A 22,244-nucleotide genomic window follows, 5' to 3' on the forward strand; every position below is an offset into this window, starting at 1 on the left:
ATGAATGTGTCCCCACTCTCCCGTCAATGCATGCCCGCTGTTACACTCTACGGCTTGTTAATTGTGTAATGATATGCGGTCCTCACGGCAGAGGTCAGCCCAGAATCACCCGGCATACAGCAACAAGTCCCTGTGGTGGTTAATGCTGATGCTGTTTGGTGGGATCTTGTGCATTCACCCGTGATGTTACTCAGTGATCCGGACCTTTGTAGCAGAGGACGCAGGGTTCAGCTGAGAATAGCCGGGTGTAATTACAGCGGTGCGCGGGAGCTGTTCGAAGTGGCGGTGAATACCAGTTGGAGAGTAACTTCAAAAAAGTGGGCGTCAACGCGTTTCATCTCCTAGCAACCGGAGACTTCCTCAAGATCCGTCTCCGGTTGCTAGGAGACGAAACGCATTGACGCCCACTTTTTTGAAGTTACTCTCCAACTGGTATTCACCGCCACTTCGAACAGCTCCCGCACACCGCTGTAATTACACCCGGCTATTCTCAGCTGAACCCTGCGTCCTCTGCTACAAAGGTCCGGATCACCGAGTAACATCACGGGTGAATGCACAAGATCCCACCAAACAGCATCAGCATTAACCACCACAGGGACTTGTTGCTGTATGCCGGGTGAGTCTGGGCTGACCTCCGCTGTGAGGACCGCATATCATTACACAATTAACAAGCCGTAAAGTGTAACAGCGGGCAGCATCGACGGGAGAGTGGGGACACATTCATCTCCCAGCGGGGCTGTTCTGTACAGCGCTATTAAGCATCAAGTATACCACGTGTAATATTGCTAAACGGAACCGTCAGGAACCAACAAGGGGTAATTATATTCAAGCAAATGCTGTCTTCATGAGACTGTAATTAGTGTGAATCTGTTGCGGGACATTCATTTTAGTAATACACTGGGACGCCAGTGCAACTATATATCAATACCAAATAGGAGAGTAACGTTTTACACCTTGTTATGATGTGTCTATAAATATTCAATTACACCTTTATACAAAGTGTAACTTTTAGTGCTGATTTACAAGCTTTTAATCACTCATTTACCATTAACTAGATCTTTTATGTATAATAGCTACTAAATTACTAATACTTGTATGTTGTGATAAATGTGACATGTTAACAGTCTTAGTGAGACTTTGTATATTGATACTTTTTATCTAAGTTATTTATTCTACATGACAGACCACACGTATATAAATCCATAAAGTGTTTCTAAGCGCAGTTATTTTTCATTGTTCTAAGTGCCTACAAGATGCAGACAACCCAGGGTTCACAATAAAATAACATTTAATACACCGAAATCATAATTTAGGGATGAATTCATACAAGGTTGAATTGCATTTGGAATTTATTGCATATTGTATTTATCATTAATATTGTGTGAGAAGAAAAGAAATATCACAGTGAATATATATTTCAAACAAGAAACCCCATATTGCAGACAGCAATGTTAGTTTCAATACTTGCAAAACTTCCCAAAAGATATTGCTCGGAGGCGTAGCTAGGGTTTTGGAGCCCAGGGCAAGATCAAAAATGGCGCCCCCCCCCCCCCTCCCCTCCCCAAAAACAAAACTAAAAAGGAAAGTATGTGCCCACACCACCGGTGTCACTGTATATAAAGATATGAGGGTGTGTATGTACAGATGTAGGTGCAGTGGTCGAAGAGGAATTTTTGAAGAGGGAATGAAATAGTGAAGGTTGCAATTATGCGCGCGCCTAAGGTGCGCTCCGGAAAAGGGGCGTGGCCACTCAAAAGGGGCGTGGCCTTCAATGTAGTAGGTCTCCTTATACTATCTAGTACTGGTGCCCCTTTCACATTACAGCACACGGTATGAGCCAAAATTCACATTATGGGGTATATTCAAATGAAATCAGATCCATTCCGACATGCATTTGTCGGAATGAATCTGACAACCCCTATTCAAATCTCATCTCAATTCGACTTTTTCAAGTGGAATTGAGATGAGTGACTCAGGAGTAGGAGAGGGGAGCCACGGGGGACAGCCGCCGGCAGCCAGAGGATGTCAGTGCTACAGTAGCGCTGCAGAAGGATGTCACACAGCCGCCCAACCTCACGGCAGTGTCCACCCGGCTCCAGCAAGCTTGCTGGAGTTGGGTGGACGCTGCTGTGAGCGGCACGGCTGTGTGACATCCTGCTGCAGCGCTGGGCTGTAGCGCTGATCTCCTCTGGCTGCCCGTGGCAGTCCCCCGTCTCCCTGCAGCTCTCCCCCCTTTCCTCCTCTGGATCCGCATCTCAGTCAAACATCTTTTGATGTCTGACTGAGATGGTTGAAAAGGGGGCTGTAAGCACGTGGATCGGCAGCTATTCTGCCGATCCACGTGCTTTTTGACAAGTCAAATTCACCGAATTGGCGAACATATTGAATAGGTCGAATCACGATTCGACCTTAAAAAGTAAAAAACAGCTGTCTTTTCTACAGACGGCAGTTTTCGACTTCAATTGAATATACCCCTAAAGCACACGGTATGAGCCGAAATTCACATTATAGCACACGGTATGAGCCAAAATTCACATTATAGAGTGAGGGGATCCTACCCCCTCAATTAACTAATCCTGTGGGGCCCTTAATTAACTAATCCTGTGGGGCACTGTGGTGAGGGGAGCCTACCCCCTTAATTTACTATTTGCAGAGTTTAGCAGCGGAAGGTTTGCAGCGGTTTCTCACCCCAAGCTGCCGCGCTTCTGCCACCTCCGACACTCAACGTCTTCGGCACCACCTGGGATGCAGAGCACCGCACCGGGGATGCACCCTTTTCAGTGTGGTCTGCTGCGCTATGTAGGGGGATCTTCTCTCCTGATGCAGGATCCTGAAGTGCGCCATCCTCCCCGTTGTTCTGCACCATCTTCTTTAAGCCAGCCAGGGTCTTCTGTGGGTCCTTGCTCCGGTAAGCGGGTGTCCTCCGCGATGCCGGTGATCCCGTTGCTGGTCAGTCTCCTCCTTTGCTGCAGGGTCCCGCTCCACTGAAGGTTGGATGTCCTTCCCCGGTCCTGAGGCTGGCTGGACTCCTCCTCTTCTGCGGCGTCTTCTCCACTCAGCGCGGACGGCTCTGGTTGCTCTGGTGACAGGCACAGGCAGCTCCTCCCTGGCGTTGGTCCTCTCCTGGTCCTGCGGCTTGCTCCCTTGCACCTCTTCAGCTTGTGCGCATGTCTCAGCTCCTCCTCCTTCGGTCTTCGTGAGTCCTACACGCTGGGTGCAGTAGTCATTCAGGATAACATAATTTATGTTATTCTAGACAACTGTACCCTTTCCCCTACTTATGTACACAATACCCCAAACATCTTACTAAACAGTTTCTATCTGAGATACTGATAACAGGAACATATATTTATTATAATCAGCCATCCTAAAAGCTGTATACACTTCCCACTCACTATGTCTTTCACACTATGTCAAAGGTGAAAGAAAACTTGTAACTTAACGTGACACTATATTTCTAACTGGTGCCTATATGTCTGCAAAGCACTAATCCTAATAAAAAGTATGTACAGTATATAAAGCAATGAGGTCATACATATACAAAATGGAGTTAAACATGGACAAAATGGCATCTAAAAGTGGTTAAAAATAACACCCCGTACAATAACCCATACGGTGAAACAGAGCAGCATACATTGTTCCTGTAGAAATACCCAGCACTCATAGCCCTGCTGGTCAGAGAAGGAATCCCAGTACTGAGAGGAGCTGCTGGAACTCTCTACTAGTCCCAGCACCTGCATGAGCAGAACAGCTGTATATTACAGAGCTCAGTAATGGCAGTCCCACGGTCATTGGCTATTGTTATACTGCAGCTCTAGTTCCTAACACAGAGACCTTCCCAAGGGGAAAAGTACCTCCAGGTCCACTTGTCTGACCTCTCCTGTCTTTATCAAGACTGATTTATATAAAACACTTGTCAAATTCAGAAAATAGATATTGGTTCCATTGAATTCATACAGTTGTGATAAGTTACATTACTTATGATACACAAGCTGCATTCAGGCCCTCAGAGTGACTCCGCATGTGATTACTGAGTGTTTTCTTTCTAGTAAAACACTTGCTACATTCAGAACATGTAAATGGTTTCTCTCCTGTGTGACTCCTCTGATGTATAACAAGATATGACTTATGGGAAAAACATTTGCTGCACTCAGAACATATAAATTATTTCTCTCCTGTATGACTCCTCTGATGTCGAATAAGAAATGACTTATGGGAAAAACACTTGCTACATTCAGAACATTTAAATGGTTTCTCTCCTGTGTGAATCATCTGATGTATAACAAGATATGACTTTCTGGTAAAACATTTGCTGCATTCAGAACATATAATTGGGTTTTCTCCTGTGTGACTCCTCTGATGTATAACAAGCTCTGACTTCAGGGAAAAACACTTGCTGCATTCAGAACATTCAAATGGTTTCTCTCCTGTGTGAACTCTCTGATGTATAACAAGCGGTGCCTTCTGGGGAAAACACTTGCTGCATTCAGAACATTCAAATGGTTTCTCTCCTGTGTGACTCATCTGATGTCTGATAAGATGTGATTTACATGTAAAGCTTCTGTCACACTCAGAGCACATATGTGGTTTCTCTCCTGTGTGACTCCTCTGATGTTTGGTAAGATGTGATTTACATGTAAAGCTTCTGTCACACTCAGAGCACAGATGTGGTTTCTCTCCTGTGTGAATCCTCTGATGTATAACAAGATGTGACTTCTGGAAGAAACACTTGCTGCATTCAGAACAAATAAATGGTTTCTCTTCTGTGTGACTCCTCTGATGTATAAGAAGAAGTGACTTCTGGGAAAAACACTTGCTGCATTCAGAACATTCAAATGGTTTCTCTCCTGTGTGACTCCTCTGATGTATGATAAGTTTTGATTTATGTGTAAAGCTTCTGTCACACTCCGAGCACAGATGTGGTTTCTCTCCTGTGTGACTCCTCTGATGTATGAGAAGATATGATTTACTTTTAAAGCTTCTGTCACACACAGAGCACAGATGTGGTTTCTCTCCTGTGTGACTCCTCTGATGTATGAGAAGCTGTGATTTATATGTAAAGCTTCTGTCACACTCAGAACACAGATGTGGTCGCTCTCCTGTGAGACTCATCATTAAATGGATAAAAACTTCTATCCATAAAATGAAAATCGTTTCTTTGAACCATTCAGAAGCTTAAGAAGAAATTATATCTTTAGTTGGCTAGATCAGGGAACAAGGAGCCTTTCCCGTCTCTTTCCACAGCCCTGTCTTCTATTCTTAGTGGGACTCCAGCTCCTTAAGTTACCTGTAAAAAAATAGAAAAAGAAAAACTTTTATTTAATACTCTGAAGATCACCATTGTAATCAGATGTAGTGTTATATTGTATAAGGAACATGAGGTATCTTTATGTATGTTGCCTAATTGCTGGACTCCCATTTCCAGTCAGCTTTGCAGTACAGAGACCCCTTTCCTCCTGCCACAGATACAACATATATATACAAAACATATAAAATTATAATAAAATGATGTTATCAAATTGGAATGAAATGACAGTTAGGCAGTATCCAATTAGCTGCAGTATATTGATAACTTATAGCAAATACAATCATTTGGTATCGTGTTAGTGGCGATAAGTTATTATTAATAAGTCTCCATAGCGGTTATCGTGCATTTCTCTTCACCATCTTTGAGCTGGTGGTAAGTAATGAAAAATCCCTATTAAAAATGTTGCCATTTGGTTCTGAATCCCTGGTACATCCTTCTGAATGACTAATGAGGCACTTAGAAGTTTTTAATTATTTTTATTAGGTTTCCTCTTTTTTTTAAGTTCCCTAAAATCACCCAAATATGTACTTATACCCATTTTTATGTACCCCAAATTTAATGAGAGCACGCATTTTGCTGAAAAAAATAGCTTTATATAATTTTCTGCATTTTTAAAAAAAAATGCATATAACAGAAATTTGACCTAATTTAATGACAGTAAATACTTTTATTATGGCCACTAATAGACGTCTACAGTGTTTTCCTAAGTTAGTTTCATTTTTTTGGGGTACAGGCAGAATTCCTCACTTTCTCCAATGCCAGCTAGAATTATCACGTGATTCCTGTTATTGACGTTTTGGAATAGTATAGGTGTGATAAAATAAGAATTTACTTACCGATAATTCTATTTCTCGGAGTCCGTAGTGGATGCTGGGGTTCCTGAAAGGACCATGGGGAATAGCGGCTCCGCAGGAGACAGGGCACAAAAAGTAAAGCTTTAGGATCAGGTGGTGTGCACTGGCTCCTCCCCCTATGACCCTCCTCCAAGCCTCAGTTAGGATACTGTGCCCGGACGAGCGTACACAATAAGGAAGGATTTTGAATCCCGGGTAAGACTCATACCAGCCACACCAATCACACTGTACAACCTGTGATCTGAACCCAGTTAACAGTATGATAACAGCGGAGCCTCTGAAAAGATGGCTCACAACAATAATAACCCAATTTTTGTAACTATGTACAAGTATTGCAGATAATCCGCACTTGGGATGGGCGCCCAGCATCCACTACGGACTCCGAGAAATAGAATTATCGGTAAGTAAATTCTTATTTTCTCTATCGTCCTAGTGGATGCTGGGGTTCCTGAAAGGACCATGGGGATTATACCAAAGCTCCCAAACGGGCGGGAGAGTGCGGATGACTCTGCAGCACCGAATGAGAGAACTCCAGGTCCTCCTTAGCCAGGGTATCAAATTTGTAGGATTTTACAAACGTGTTTGCCCCTGACTAAATAGCCGCTCGGCAAAGTTGTAAAGCCGAGACCCCTCGGGCAGCCGCCCAAGATGAGCCCACCTTCCTTGTGGAATGGGCATTTACATATTTTTGGCTGTGGCAGGCCTGCCACGGAATGTGCAAGCTGAATTGTATTACACATCCAACTAGCAAGTCTGCTTAGAAGCAAGAGCACCCAGTTTGTTGGGTGCATACAGGATAACAGCAAGTCAGTTTTCCTGACTCCAGCCGTCCTGGAAACATATTTTCAGGGCCCTGACAACATCTAGCAACTTGGAGTCCTCCAAGTCCCTAGTAGGTGCAAGGCACCACAATAAGCTGGTTCAGGTGAAACACTGACACCACCTTAGGGAGAGAACTGGGGACGAGTCCGCAGCTCTGCCCTGTCCGAATGGACAAACAGATATGGGCTTTTTTGAGAAAAAAACACCAATTTGACACTCGCCTGTTCCAGGCCAGGGCCAAGAGCATGGTCACTTTTCATGTGAGATGCTTCAAATCCACAGATTTGACTGGTTTTAAACCAATGTGATTTGAGGAATCCCAGAACTACGTTGAGATCCCACAGTGCCACTGGAGGCACAAAAGGGGGTTGTATATGCAATACTCCCTTGACAAACTTCTGGACTTCAGGAACTGAAGCCAATTCTTTCTGGAAGAAAATCGACAGGGCCGAAATTTGAACCTTAATGGACCCCAATTTGAGGCCCATAGACACTCCTGTTTGCAGGAAATGCAGGAATCGACCGAGTTGAAATTTCTTCGTGGGGCCTTTCTGGCCTCACACCACGCAACATATTTTTGCCACATGTGGTGATAATGTTGTGCGGTCACCTCCTTTCTGGCTTTGACCAGGGTAGGAATGACCTCTTCCGGAATGCCTTTTTCCCTTAGGATCCGGCGTTCCACCGCCATGCCGTCAAACGCAGCTGCAGTAAGTCTTGGAACAGACATGGTACTTGCTGAAACAAGTCCCTTCTTAGCGGCAGAGGCCATAAGTCCTCTGTGAGCATCTCTTGAAGTTCCGGGTACCAAGTCCTTCTTGGCCAATCCGAAGCCATGAGTATAGTTCTTACTCCTCTACGTCTTATAATTCTCAGTACCTTAGGTATGAGAAGCAGAGGATGGAACACATACACCGACTGGTACATCCACGGTGTTACCAGAACGTCCACAGCTATTGCCTGAGGGTCTCTTAACCTGGCGCAATACCTGTCCCGTTTTTTGTTCAGACGGGACGCCATCATGTCCACCTTTGGTATTTCCCAACGGTTTACAATCATGTGGAAAACTTCCCGATGAAGTTTCCACTCTGCCGGGTGGAAGTCATGCCTGCTGAGGAAGTCTGCTTCCCAGTTTCCATTCCCGGAATGAAACACTGCTGACAGTGCTATCACATGATTTTCCGCCCAGCGAAAAGTCCTTGCAGTTTTTGCCATTGCCCTCCTGCTTCTTGTGCCGCCCTGTCTATTTACGTGGGCGACTGCCGTGATGTTTTTCCCACTGGATCAATACCGGCTGACCTTGAAGCAGAGGTCTTGCTAAGCTTAGAGTATTATAAATTTACCCTTAGCTCCAGTATATTTATGTGGAGAAAAGTCTCCAGACTTGATCACACTCCCTGGAAATTTTTTCCTTGTGTGACTGCTCCCCAGCCTCTCGGGCTGGCCTCCGTGGTCACCAGCATCCAATCCTGAATGCCGAATCTGCGGCCCTCTAGAAGATGAGCACTCTGTAACCACCACAGGAGAGACACCCTTGTCCTTGGATATAGGGTTATCCGCTGATGCATCTGAAGATGCGATCCGGACCATTTGTCCAGCAGATCCCACTGAAAAATTCTTGCGTGAAATCTGCCGAATGGAATTGCTTCGTAGGAAGTCACCATTTTTACAAGGACCCTTGTGCAATGATGCACTGATTTTAGGAGGTTCCTGACTAGCTCGGATAACTCCCTGGCTTTCTCTTCCGGGAGAAACACCTTTTTCTGGACTGTGTCCAGAATCATCCCTAGGCACAGCAGACTTGTCGTCGGGATCAGCTGCGATTTTGGAATATTTAGAGTCCACCCGTGCTGTTGTAGCAGTATCCGAGATAGTGCTACTCCGACCTCCAACTGTTCCCTGGACTTTGCCCTTATCAGGAGATCGTCCAAGTAAGGGATAATTAAGATGCCTTTTCTTCGAAGAAGAATCATCATTTCGGCCATTACCTTGGTAAAGACCCGGGGTGCCGTGGACAATCCAAACGGCAGCGTCTGAAACTGATAGTGACAGTTCTGTACCACGAACCTGAGGTACCCTTGGTGAGAAGGGCAAATTTGGGACATGGAGGTAAGCATCCCTGATGTCTCGGGACACTATATAGTCCCCTTCTTCCTGGTTCGTTATCACTGCTCTGAGTGACTCCATCTTGATTTGAACCTTTGTAAGTGTTCAAATTTTTTTAGATTTAGAATAGGTCTCACCTAGCCTTCTGGCTTCAGTACCACAATATAATGTGGAATAATACCCCTTTTCTTGTTGTAGGAGGGGTAATTTGATTATCACCTGCTGGGAATACAGCTTGTGAATTGTTTCCCATACTGCCTCCTTGTCGGAGGGAGACCTTGGTAAACCAGACTTCAGGAGCCTGCGAAGGGGAAACGTCTCGACATTCCAATCTGTACCCCTGGGATACTACATGTAGGATCCAGGGGTCCTGTACGGTCCCAGCGTCATGCTGAGAGCTTGGCAGAAGCGGTGGAACGCTTCTGTTCCTGGGAATGGGCTGCCTGCTGCAGTCTTCTTCCCTTTCCTCTATCCCTGGGCAGATATGACTCTTATAGGGACGAAAAGGACTGAGGCTGAAAAGACGGTGTCTTTTTCTGCAGAGATGTGACTTAGGGTAAAAACGGTGGATTTTCCAGCAGTTGCCGTGGCCACCAGGTCCGATGGACCGACCCCAAATAACTCCTCTTCCTTTATACGGCAATACACCTTTGTGCCGTTTGGAATCTGCATCACCTGACCACTGTCATGTCCATAAACATCTTCTGGCAGATATGGACATCGCACTTACTCTTGATGCCAGAGTGCAAATATCCCTCTGTGCATCTCGCATATATAGAAAATGCATCCTTTAAATGCTCTATAGTCAATAAAATACTGTCCCTGTCAAGGGTATCAATATTTTTAGTCAGGGAATCCGACCAAGCCACCCCAGCTCTGCACATCCAGGCTGAGGCGATCGCTGGTCGCAGTATAACACCAGTATGTGTGTATATACTTTTTATGATATTTTCCAGCCTCCTGTCAGCTGGCTCCTTGAGGACGGCCCTATCTATAGAAGGTACCGCCACTTGATTTGATAAGCGTGTGAGCGCCTTATCCACCCTAAGGGGTGTTTCCCAACGCGCCCTAACTTCTGGCGGGAAAGGGTATACCGCCCATAATTTTCTATCGGGGGGAACCCACGCATCATCACACACTTCATTTAATTTATCTGATTCAGGAAAAACTACGGTAGTTTTTTCACATCCCACATAATACCCTCTTTTGTGGTACTTGTAGTATCAGAAATATGTAACACCTCCTTCATTGCCCTTAACGTGTGGCCCTAATAAGGAATACGTTTGTTTATTCACCGTCGACACTGGATTCAGTGTCCGTGTCGACCGACTAAAGTAAACGGGCGTTTTAAAACCCCTGACGGTGTTTCTGAGACGTCTGGACCGGTACTAATTGTTTGTCGGCCGTCTCATGTCGTCAACCGACCTTGCAGCGTGTTGACATTATCACGTAATTCCCTAAATAAGCCATCCATTCCGGTGTCGACTCCCTAGAGAGTGACATCACCATTACAGGCAATTGCTCCGCCTCCTCACCAACATCGTCCTCATACATGTCGACACACATGTACCGACACACAGCACACACACAGGGAATGCTCTGATAGAGGACAGGACCCACTAGCCCTTTGGAGAGACAGAGGGAGAGTTTGCCAGCACACACCAAAAACGCTATAATTATATAGGGACAACCTTATATAAGTGTTTTCCCTTATAGCATCTTTTATATATTTCTAACGCCAAATTAGTGCCCCCCCTCTCTGTTTCAACCCTGTTTCTGTAGTGCAGTGCAGGGGAGAGCCTGGGAGCCTTCCCTCCAGCCTTTCTGTGAGGGAAAATGGCGTTGTGTGCTGAGGAGATAGGCCCCGCCCCTTTTTCGGCGGGCTCGTCTCCCGCTCTTTAATGGATTCTGGCAGGGGTTAAATATCTCCATATAGCCCCCGGAGGCTATATGTGAGGTATTTTTAGCCAAAAAAGGTTTTCATTTGCCTCCCAGGGCGCCCCCCTCCCAGCGCCCTGCACCCTCAGTGACTGCCGTGTGAAGTGTGCTGAGAGGAAATGGCGCACAGCTGCAGTGCTGTGCGCTACCTTAAGAAGACTGAGGAGTCTTCTGCCGCCGATTCTGGACCTCTTCTCGTTTCAGCATCTGCAAGGGGGCCGGCGGCGAGGCTCCGGTGACCATCCAGGCTGTACCTGTGATCGTTCCTCTGGAGCTAATGTCCAGTAGCCAAAGAAGCCAATCCATCCTGCACGCAGGTGAGTTCACTTCTTCTCCCCTAAGTCCCTCGTTGCAGTGATCCTGTTGCCAGCAGGACTCACTGTAAAATAAAAAACCTAAGCTAAACTTTTCTAAGCAGCTCTTTAGGAGAGCCACCTAGATTGCACCCTTCTCGGCCGGGCACAAAAATCTAACTGAGGCTTGGAGGAGGGTCATAGGGGGAGGAGCCAGTGCACACCACCTGATCCTAAAGCTTTACTTTTTGTGCCCTGTCTCTTGCGGAGCCGCTATTCCCCATGGTCCTTTCAGGAACCCCAGCATCCACTAGGACGATAGAGAAATGGGAGCGCGCAGGCTGCGATAACCTGATTTTTTGGAAGATAGGTGTGATAACACAATTTGAGAGCGCAGCTAATGTTATCAAGGCTAATTGGATACCCCCCTTGGTAAGAACTCTGATCCCTCCCCCCAGTGTCAGAGATGCACAGGAGTGAGCGGACAGTGGGGAAGGGAGGAGAGGTGTGGAGAAAGGGTTTCATACAAAATCTAAATAATGATATTCTGACCTCCTGTAAAAAGCATAGATAGGTGATATATGCTACAAATCTGGCCATACCTCCCGTCAGCTGATGCACCAGGATGCTGCCACTTTCTCTGCACAAGTCATGGAAATGGGGATAATGTGACACACTACAATCATTCTGAGCAGCGTGTGTAGAGGAAACAGCAGAATTCCAGGATCTGTAACCTGAGCAACCAGTATATATAAGAGCACATAGATGTCTATGTAAGAGACACGGGTAGGTTTGGTGCTTGTGTTCACGACAAAGAAAATCCGAATTTTCTTATGTACTTTCCAGAAAATCTCTCTCATTGTTCAACTGGGGGACATGGCTTACACTGGGTATAGAGTTGGGAACTTGGAGAAATCAATTACTTAAAGCTAATTGATGCTCTCTCCCCTATATACCCCTCCTACATCAAGTAGGACACCAGTTGTTTCACTAACAAAGCCCTAATGGAGACATCACATTCAAACTAAAAAAAAAACCGAAACAAGACAACAGTATATCATAAGGGAGGGAAGGCAGTTTACCCAGATGGACTATGCGAAACAATTGGAAATCATTACAGAAAAACCCTACATCCAATCAGAGTGGCAGCTGCTTACACAAAAAAAACAAGATTTATGGTAAGAACTTACCGTTGTTAAGTCTCTTTCTCTGAGGTACACTGCGCTCCACAAGGAATAACATCGGGGTGTAGAATAGGATCTGGATCCGTGGCACCAACAGGCTCAAAGCTTTTGACTGTTCCCAAGATTCACAGCGCCGCCTCCTCTATAACCCCGCCTCCATGCACAGGGAGCTCAGTTTCGTTAACCAGCCCAATGCAGTGGCAGGTACCAGAGACGACAATCACTCGTAGCCAATTACACCACACACTCACCACAGGAGAGGATGTCAGCGGCTATGACAATACCAACCCAAAGAAACTAAGTGCGTCAGGGTGGGTGCCTTGTGGAGCCCAGTGTACCTCGCAGAAAGAGATTTAACAACGGTAAGTTCTTACCATAAGTCTCGTTTTCTGCTGCGGGGTACACTGGGCTCTACAAGGATTAACATCGGGGATGTCCTAAAGCAGTTACTTATGGGAGGTAATGCACTGTAGTGGGCACAAGAACCCGTCATCCAAAGGAGGCATCCTGGGAAGCGGCGGTATCGAAGGCAGAACCTTATAAACGTGTTCCCGGAAGACCACGTAGCCGCCTTGCACAATTGTTCAAGTGTCGCACCATGGTGGACCGCCCAAGAAGGTCCAACCGACAGAGTAGAATGGGCCTTAATGGTAGCAGGAGCTGGATGACCCACCTGTACATAAGCATGCGCAATTGCCATTCTAATCCATCTGGCCAGAGTCTGCTTGGAAGCAGGCCAGCCACGTTTGTGAAAACCAAACAATACAAAAATAAGAATTTACTTACCGATAATTCTATTTCGCGTAGTCCGTAGTGGATGCTGGGAACTCCGTAAGGACCATGGGGAATAGCGGCTCCGCAGGAGACTGGGCACAAAGTAAAAGCTTTAGGACTACCTGGTGTGCACTGGCTCCTCCCCCAAGCCTCAGTTAGGATACTGTGCCCGGACGAGCGTACACAATAAGGAAGGATTTTGAATCCCGGGTAAGACTCATACCAGCCACACCAATCACACCGTACAACTTGTGATCTGAACCCAGTTAACAGTATGATAACAGAGGAGCCTCTAGAAAAGATGGCTCACTACAACAATAACCCGATTTAGTTAACAATAACTATGTACATGTAATGCAGATAATCCGCACTTGGGATGGGCGCCCAGCATCCACTACGGACTACGAGAAATAGAATTATCGGTAAGTAAATTCTTATTTTCTCTGACGTCCTAGTGGATGCTGGGAACTCCGTAAGGACCATGGGGATTATACCAAAGCTCCCAAATGGGCGGGAGAGTGCGGATGACTCTGCAGCACCGAATGAGAGAACTCCAGGTCCTCCTCAGCCAGGGTATCAAATTTGTAGAATTTTGCAAACGTGTTTGCCCCTGACCAAGTAGCTGCTCGGCAAAGTTGTAAAGCCGAGACCCCTCGGGCAGCCGCCCAAGATGAGCCCACCTTCCTTGTGGAATGGGCATTTACAGATTTTGGCTGTGGCAGGCCTGCCACAGTATGTGCAAGCTGAATTGTACTACAAATCCAACGAGCAATAGTCTGCTTAGAAGCAGGAGCACCCAGCTTATTGGGTGCATACAGGATAAACAGCGAGTCAGATTTTCTGACTCCAGCCGTCCTGGAAATATATATTTTCAGGGCCCTGACAACGTCTAGCACTTGGAGTCCTCCAAGTCCCTAGTAGCCGCAGGCACCACAATAGGTTGGTTCAGATGAAGGCTGACACCACCTTAGGGAGAAACTGAGGACGAGTCCTCAGTTCTGCCCTATCCGAATGGAAAATCAGATATGGGCTTTTGCAAGATAAAGCCGCCAATTCTGACACGCGCCTGGCCGAAGCCAGGGCCAACAGCATGGCCACTTTCCATGTGAGATATTTTAAATCCACGGATTTAAGCGGTTCAAACCAATGTGATTTGAGGAACCCCAAAACTACATTGAGATCCCAAGGTGCCACTGGAGGCACAAAAGGAGGCTGTATATGCAGCACTCCCTTGACAAACGTCTGGACTTCAGGAACTGAAGCCAGTTCTCTCTGGAAGAAAATCGACAGGGCCGAAATTTGAACCTTAATGGACCCCAATTTGAGGCCCATAGACACCCTGTTTGCAGGAAATGCAGGAATCGACCCAGTTGAAATTCCTCCGTTGGGGCCTTCCTGGCCTCGCACCACGCAACATATTTTCGCCAAATGCGGATTACTGCTGTGCGGTCACCTCCTTCCTGGCTTTGATCAGGGTAGGAATGACTTCCTCCGGAATGCCTTTCTCCTTTAGGATCCGGCGTTCAACCGCCATGCCGTCAAACGCAGCCGCGGTAAGTCTTGAAACAGACAGGGTCCTTGCTGGAGCAGGTCCCTTCTTAGAGGCAGAGGCCACGGGTCCTCTGCGAGCATCTCTTGAAGTTCCGGGTACCAAGTCCTTCTTGGCCAATCCAGAGCCACGAGTATAGTTCTTACTCCTCTCCGCCTTATAATCCTCAGTACCTTGGGTATGAGAGGCAGAGGAGGGAACACATACACTGACTGGTATACCCACGGTGTTACCAGAGCGTCCACAGCTATTGACTGAGGGTCCCTTGACCTGGCGCAATACCTGTCCAGTTTTTTGTTGAGGCGGGACGCCATCATGTCCACCTTTGGTTTTTCCCAACGGTTCACAATCATGTGGAAGACTTCTGGATGAAGTCCCCACTCTCCCGGGTGGAGATCGTGCCTGCTGAGGAAGTCTGCTTCCCAGTTGTCCACTCCCGGAAAACACTGCTGACAGAGCTATCACATGATTTTCCGCCCAGCGAAGAATCCTTGCAGCTTCTGCCATTGCACTCCTGCTTCTTGTGCCGCCCTGTCTGTTTACGTGGGCGACTGCCGTGATGTTGTCCGACTGGATCAACACCGGCTGACCTTGAAGCAGAGGTCTTGCTAGGCTTAGAGCATTGTAAATGGCCCTTAGCTCCAGTATATTTATGTGAAGTGATGTCTCCAGGCTTGACCACAAGCCCTGGAAATTTCTTCCCTGTGTGACTGCTCCCCAGCCTCTCAGGCTGGCATCCGTGGTCACCAGGACCCAGTCCTGAATGCCGAATCTGCGGCCCTCTAGAAGATGAGCACTCTGCAACCACCACAGGAGAGACACCCTTGTCCTTGGGGACAGGGTTATCCGCTGATGCATCTGAAGATGCGATCCGGACCATTTGTCCAGCAGATCCCACTGGAATGTTCTTGCGTGGAATCTGCCGAATGGAATCGCTTCGTAGGAAGCCACCATTTTTCCCCGGACCCTTGTGCATTGATGCCCTGAGACTCGGCCTGGTTTCAGGAGGTTTCTGACTAGCTCGGATAACTCCCTGGCTTTCTCCTCCGGGAGAAACACCTTTTTCTGGACTGTGTCCAGAATCATCCCTAGGAACAGCAGACGTGTCGTCGGAATCAGCTGCGATTTTGGGATATTTAGAATCCAACCGTGCTGCCGCAGCACTACTTGAGATAGTGCTACTCCGACTACTAACTGTTCCCTGGATCTTGCCCTTATCAGGAGATCGTCCAAGTAAGGGATAATTAACACGCCTTTTCTTCGAAGAAGTATCATCATTTCGGCCATTACCTTGGTAAAGACCCGGGGTGCCGTGGACAATCCAAACGGCAGCGTCTGAAACTGATAGTGACAGTTCTGTACCACAAACCTGAGGTACCCTTGATGAGAAGGGTAAATTGGGACATGGAGGTAAGCATCCTTGATGTCCAGAGACACCATATAGTCCCCTTCTTCCAGGTTCGCGATCACGGCTCTGAGTGACTCCATCTTGAATTTGAACCTCCGTATGTAAGTGTTCAAAGATTTTAGATTTAAAATAGGTCTCACCGAGCCGTCCGGCTTCGGTACCACAAACAGCGTTGAATAATACCCCTTGCCCTGTTGCAGGAGGGGTACCTTGATTATCACCTGCTGAGAATACAGCTTGTGAATGGCCTCCAATACCGCCTCCCTGTCGGAGGGAGACGTTGGTAAACCAGACTTTAGGAAACGGCGAGGGGGAGATGTCTCGAATTCCAATTTGTACCCCTGAGATACCACCTGAAGGATCCAGGGGTCTACTTGCGAGTGAGCCGACTGCGCGCTGAAATTCTTGAGACGTGCCCCCACCGTGCCTGAGTCCGCTTGTAAAGCCCCAGCGTCATGCTGAGGACTTGGCAGAAGCGGGAGAGGGCTTCTGTTCCTGGGAACTGGCTGTCTGCTGCAGCCTCTTTCCCCTTCCTCTGCCACGGGGCAGAAATGAGGATCATTTTGCCCGCTTGCCCTTATGGGGACGAAAGGACTGCGCCTGGTAATACGGCGTCTTCTTATGTTGAGAGGCGACCTGGGGTAAAAATGTGGATTTCCCAGCCGTTGCCGTGGCCACCAGGTCTGATAAACCGACCCCAAATAACTCCTCCACTTTATAAGGCAATACTTCCATATGCCGTTTGGAATCCGCATCACCTGACCACTGCCGCATCCATAACCCTCTTCTGGCAGAAATGGACAGCGCACTTACTCTTGATGCCAGTCGGCAAATATCCCTCTGTGCATCACGCATATATAGAAATGCATCTTTTAAATGCTCTATAGTCAGTAATATACTGTCCCTATCCAGGGTATCAATATTTTCAGTCAGGGAATCCGACCAAGCCACCCCAGCACTGCACATCCAGGCTGAGGCGATTGCTGGTCGCAGTATAACACCAGTATGTGTGTAAATACATTTTAGGATATTCTCCTGCTTTCTATCAGCAGGATGCTTAAGGGCGGCCGTCTCCGGAGAGGGTAGTGCCACCTGTTTTGATAAGCGTGTGAGCGCTTTATCCACCCTAGGGGGTGTTTCCCAACGCGCCCTAACCTCTGGCGGGAAAGGGTATAATGCCAATAACTTTTTAGATATTATCAGTTTTTTATCGTGGGAAACCCACGCTTCATCACACACTTCATTTAATTCCTCAGATTCAGGAAAAACTACAGGTAGTTTTTTCTCACCGAACATAATACCCTTTTGGTGGTACTCGTATTATCAGAAATGTGTAAAACATCTTTCATTGCCGCAATCATATAACGTGTGGCCCTACTGGAAGTCACGTTTGTCTCTTCACCGTCGACACTGGAGTCAGTATCCGTGTCGGCGTCTGTATCTGCCATCTGAAGTAACGGTCGCTTTAGAGCACCTGACGGCCTATGAGACGTCTGGACAGGCACAAGCTGAGTAGCCGGCTGTCTCATGTCATCAACCGTCTTTTGTAAAGAGCTGACACTGTCACGTAATTCCTTCCAACAGTTCATCCACTCAGGTGTCGACCCCCCAGGGGGAGACATCACTATTACAGGCAATTGCTCCGCCTCCACATCATTTTCCTCCTCATACATGTCGACACAAACGTACCGACACAGCACACACACAGGGAATGCTCTGATAGAGGACAGGACCCCACTAGCCCTTTGGGGAGACAGAGGGAGAGTTTGCCAGCACACACCAGAGCGCTATATATATACAGGGATAACCTTATATAAGTGTTTTTCCCCTTATAGCTGCTGTATTGTTAATACTGCGCCTAATTAGTGCCCCCCCTCTCTTTTTTACCCTTTTCTGTAGTGCAGGACTGCAGGGGAGAGCCAGGGAGACGTCCTTCCAGCGGAGCTGTGAGGGAAAATGGCGCCAGTGTGCTGAGGAGATAGGCTCCGCCCCCTTCTCGGCGGCCTTTTCTCTCGCTTTTCTGTGGAATCTGGCAGGGGTTAAAATTCATCCATATAGCCCTGGGGGCTATATGTGATGTATTTTTGCCAGCCAAGGTGTTTTTATTGCTGCTCAGGGCGCCCCCCCCTAGCGCCCTGCACCCTCAGTGACCGAAGTGTGAAGTGTGCTGAGGAGCAATGGCGCACAGCTGCAGTGCTGTGCGCTACCTTGTAAAAGACAGGATGTCTTCTGCCGCCGATTTTCCGGACCTCTTCTTGCTTCTGGCTCTGTAAGGGGGCCGGCGGCGCGGCTCTGGGACCGGACTCCGAGGCTGGGCATGTGTTCGGTCCCTCTGGAGCTAATGGTGTCCAGTAGCCTAAGAAGCCCAATCCGGCTGCAAGCAGGCGAGTTCGCTTCTTCTCCCCTTAGTCCCTCGATGCAGTGAGCCTGTTGCCAGCAGGACTCACTGAAAATAAAAAACCTAAAACTAAACTTTTCCTAAGAACTCAGGAGAGCTCCTAGAATGCACCCTTCTCGGCCGGGCACAAAAATCTAACTGAGGCTTGGAGGAGGGTCATAGGGGGAGGAGCCAGTGCACACCAGGTAGTCCTAAAGCTTTTACTTTGTGCCCAGTCTCCTGCGGAGCCGCTATTCCCCATGGTCCTTACGGAGTTCCCAGCATCCACTAGGACGTCAGAGAAAAGAGAATCAGACTTCCGAATGGAGGAAGTTCTCTTCACACAGATACGGAGAGCCTGTATCACATCCAAAGACCGCTCTTTGGTAGACAACTCAGGAGAATTAAAGGCCGGAACCACAATCTCCTAGTTAAGGTGGAAGGAAGACACCACCTTAGGTAAAGAACCGCCCGGTCACAGTGAAAATAAGATTTTACTTACCGATAAATCTATTTCTCGTAGTCCGTAGTGGATGCTGGGACTCCGTAAGGACCATGGGGAATAGCGGCTCCGCAGGAGACAGGGCACAAAATAAAAGCTTAAGGATCAGGTGGTGTGCACTGGCTCCTCCCCCTATGACCCTCCTCCAAGCCTCAGTTAGGATACTGTGCCCGGACGAGCGTACATAATAAGGAAGGATATTGAATCCCGGGTAAGACTCATACCAGCCACACCAATCACACCGTACAACTCGTGATCTGAACCCAGTTAACAGTATGATAAATGCAAAGGAGCCTCTGAATAGATGGCTCAACAATAATAACCCGAATTTTTGTAACAATAACTATATACAAGTATTGCAGACAATCCGCACTTGGGATGGGCGCCCAGCATCCACTACGGACTACGAGAAATAGATTTATCGGTAAGTAAAATCTTATTTTCTCTGACGTCCTAGTGGATGCTGGGACTCCGTAAGGACCATGGGGATTATACCAAAGCTCCCAAACGGGCGGGAGAGTGCGGATGACTCTGCAGCACCGAGTGAGAGAACTCCAGGTCCTCCTCAGCCAGGGTATCAAATTTGTAGAATTTTGCAAACGTGTTTGCCCCTGACCAAGTAGCTGCTCGGCAAAGTTGTAAAGCCGAGACCCCTCGGGCAGCCGCCCAAGATGAGCCCACTTTCCTTGTGGAATGGGCTTTTACTGATTTTGGCTGTGGCAATCCTGCCACGGAATGTGCAAGCTGAATTGTACTACAAATCCAACGAGCAATCGTCTGCTTTGAAGCAGGAGCACCCAGCTTGTTGGGTGCATACAGGATAAACAGAGAGTCAGATTTTCTGACTCCAGCCGTCCTGGAAACATATATTTTCAAGGCCCTGACAACGTCCAGCAACTTAGAGTCCTCTAAGTCCCTAGTAGCCGCAGGTACCACAATAGGTTGGTTCATGTGAAATGCAGAAACCACCTTAGGTAGAAATTGAGGACGAGTCCTCAATTCCGCCCTGTCAGAATGAAAAATTAGGTAAGGGCTTTTACATGATAAAGCCGCCAATTCTGACACACGCCTGGCTGAAGCCAAGGCCAACAGCATCGACACCTTCCACGTGAGATATTTTAAATCTACCGTAGACAATGGTTCAACCAATGTGATTTTAGAAAACTCAACACAACATTGAGATCCCAAGGTGCCACTGGAGGCACAAAAGGAGGCTGTATGTGCAGCACCCCTTTCACAAATGTCTGAACTTCAGGTACTGAAGCCAGTTCTTTCTGGAAGAATATCGACAAGGCCGAAATTTGAACCTTAATGGACCCTAATTTTAGGCCCATAGACAGTCCTGTTTGCAGGAAATGCAAGAAACGACCCAGTTGAAATTCCTCTGTAGGGGCCTTCTTGGCCTCACACCACGCAACATATTTACGCCAAATGCGGTGATAATGTTTTGCGGTTACTTCCTTTCTGGCTTTGACCAGAGTAGGGATGACTTCTTCTGGAATGCCCTTGTCCTTTAGGATCCGGCGTTCAACCGCCATGCCGTCAAACGCAGCCGCGGTAAGTCTTGGAACAGACAAGGCCCCTGCAGTAGCAGGTCCTTTCTTAGAGGTAGAGGCCACGGTTCGTCCGTGAGCATCTCTTGAAGTTCCGGGTACCAAGACCTTCTTGGCCAATCCGGAACCACGAGTATAGTTCTTACTCTCCTTCTTATGATTCTCAATACTTTTGGTATGAGGGGCAGAGGAGGGAACACATACACTGACTGGTACACCCACGGCGTTACCAGAGCGTCCACTGCTATTGCCTGAGGGTCCCTTGACCTGGCGCAATATCTGTCCAGTTTTTTGTTTAGACGTGACGCCATCATGTCCACCTTTGGTTTTTCCCAACGGTTTACAATTTGGTGGAAGACTTCTGGGTGAAGTCCCCACTCTCCCGGGTGAAGGTCGTGTCTGCTGAGGAAGTCTGCTTCCCAGTTGTCCACTCCCAGAATGAACACTGCTGACAGTGCTATCACATGATTTTCCGCCCAGCGAAGAATCCTTGCAGTTTCTGCCATTGCCCTCCTGCTTCTCGTGCCGCCCTGTCTGTTTACGTGGGCGACTGACGTGATGTTGTCCGATTGGATCAACACCGCCTGACCCTGAAGCAGAGGTTTTGCTTGAATTAAGGCATTGTAAATGGCCCTTAGTTCCAGAATGTTTATATGAAGAGATGTCTCCATGCTTGACCACAAGCCCTGGAAATTCCTTCCCTGTGTGACTGCTCCCCAGCCTCTCAGGCTGGCATCCGTGGTTACCAGGATCCAATCCTGAATGCCAAATCTGCGGCCCTCTAGTAGATGAGCACTCTGAAGCCACCACAGGAGAGACACCCTTGTCCTTGGCGACAGGGTTATCCGCTGATGCATCTGAAGATGCGATCCGGACCATTTGTCCAGTAGATCCCACTGAAACGTTCTTGCATGGAATCTTCCGAATGGAATCGCTTCGTAAGAAGCCACCATTTTTCCCAGGACCCTCGTGCACTGATGCACTGAGACCTGTCCTGGTTTTAGGAGGTTCCTGACTAGCTCGGATAACTCCCTGGCCTTCTCCTCCGGGAGAAACACCTTCTTCTGGACTGTGTCCAGAATCATTCCTAAGAACAGTAGACGTGTCGTTGGAATCGGCTGCGATTTTGGGATATTTAGAATCCATCCGTGCTGACTTAGCACTACCTGAGATAGTGCCACTCCGACTTCTAACTGTTCCTTGGTTCTTGCCCTTATCAGGAGATCGTCCAAGTAAGGGATAATTAAGATGCCTTTTCTTCGTAGAAGAATCATCATTTCGGCCATTACCTTGGTAAAGACCCGAGGCGCCGTGGACAATCCAAACGGCAGCGTCTGAAACTGATAATGACAGTTTTGTACTACAAACCTGAGGTACCCTTGGTGAGAAGGGTATATTGGGACGTGGAGACAAGCATCTTTGATGTCCAGAGACACCATATAGTCCCCTTCTTCCAGGTTCGCTATCACTGCTCTGAGTGACTCCATCTTGAATTTGAACCTTTTTATGTAAGTGTTCAAAGATTTTAGATTTAAGATTGGTCTCACCGAGCCGTCCGGCTTCGGTACCACAAATA

General features: G+C 47.6%; 1 pseudogene; it reads right to left on the reverse strand.

Moving 5' to 3' along the window:
• Positions 1-3,333: 3,333 nt before the first annotated feature.
• The window catches only part of LOC134934235 (zinc finger protein 271-like), a 115,548-nt pseudogene continuing 96,637 nt past the window's right edge, over positions 3,334-22,244 (reverse strand).

The sequence above is a fragment of the Pseudophryne corroboree genome, chromosome 6 (assembly GCF_028390025.1).
Source record: "Pseudophryne corroboree isolate aPseCor3 chromosome 6, aPseCor3.hap2, whole genome shotgun sequence".
Lineage (NCBI taxonomy): Eukaryota > Metazoa > Chordata > Amphibia > Anura > Myobatrachidae > Pseudophryne > Pseudophryne corroboree.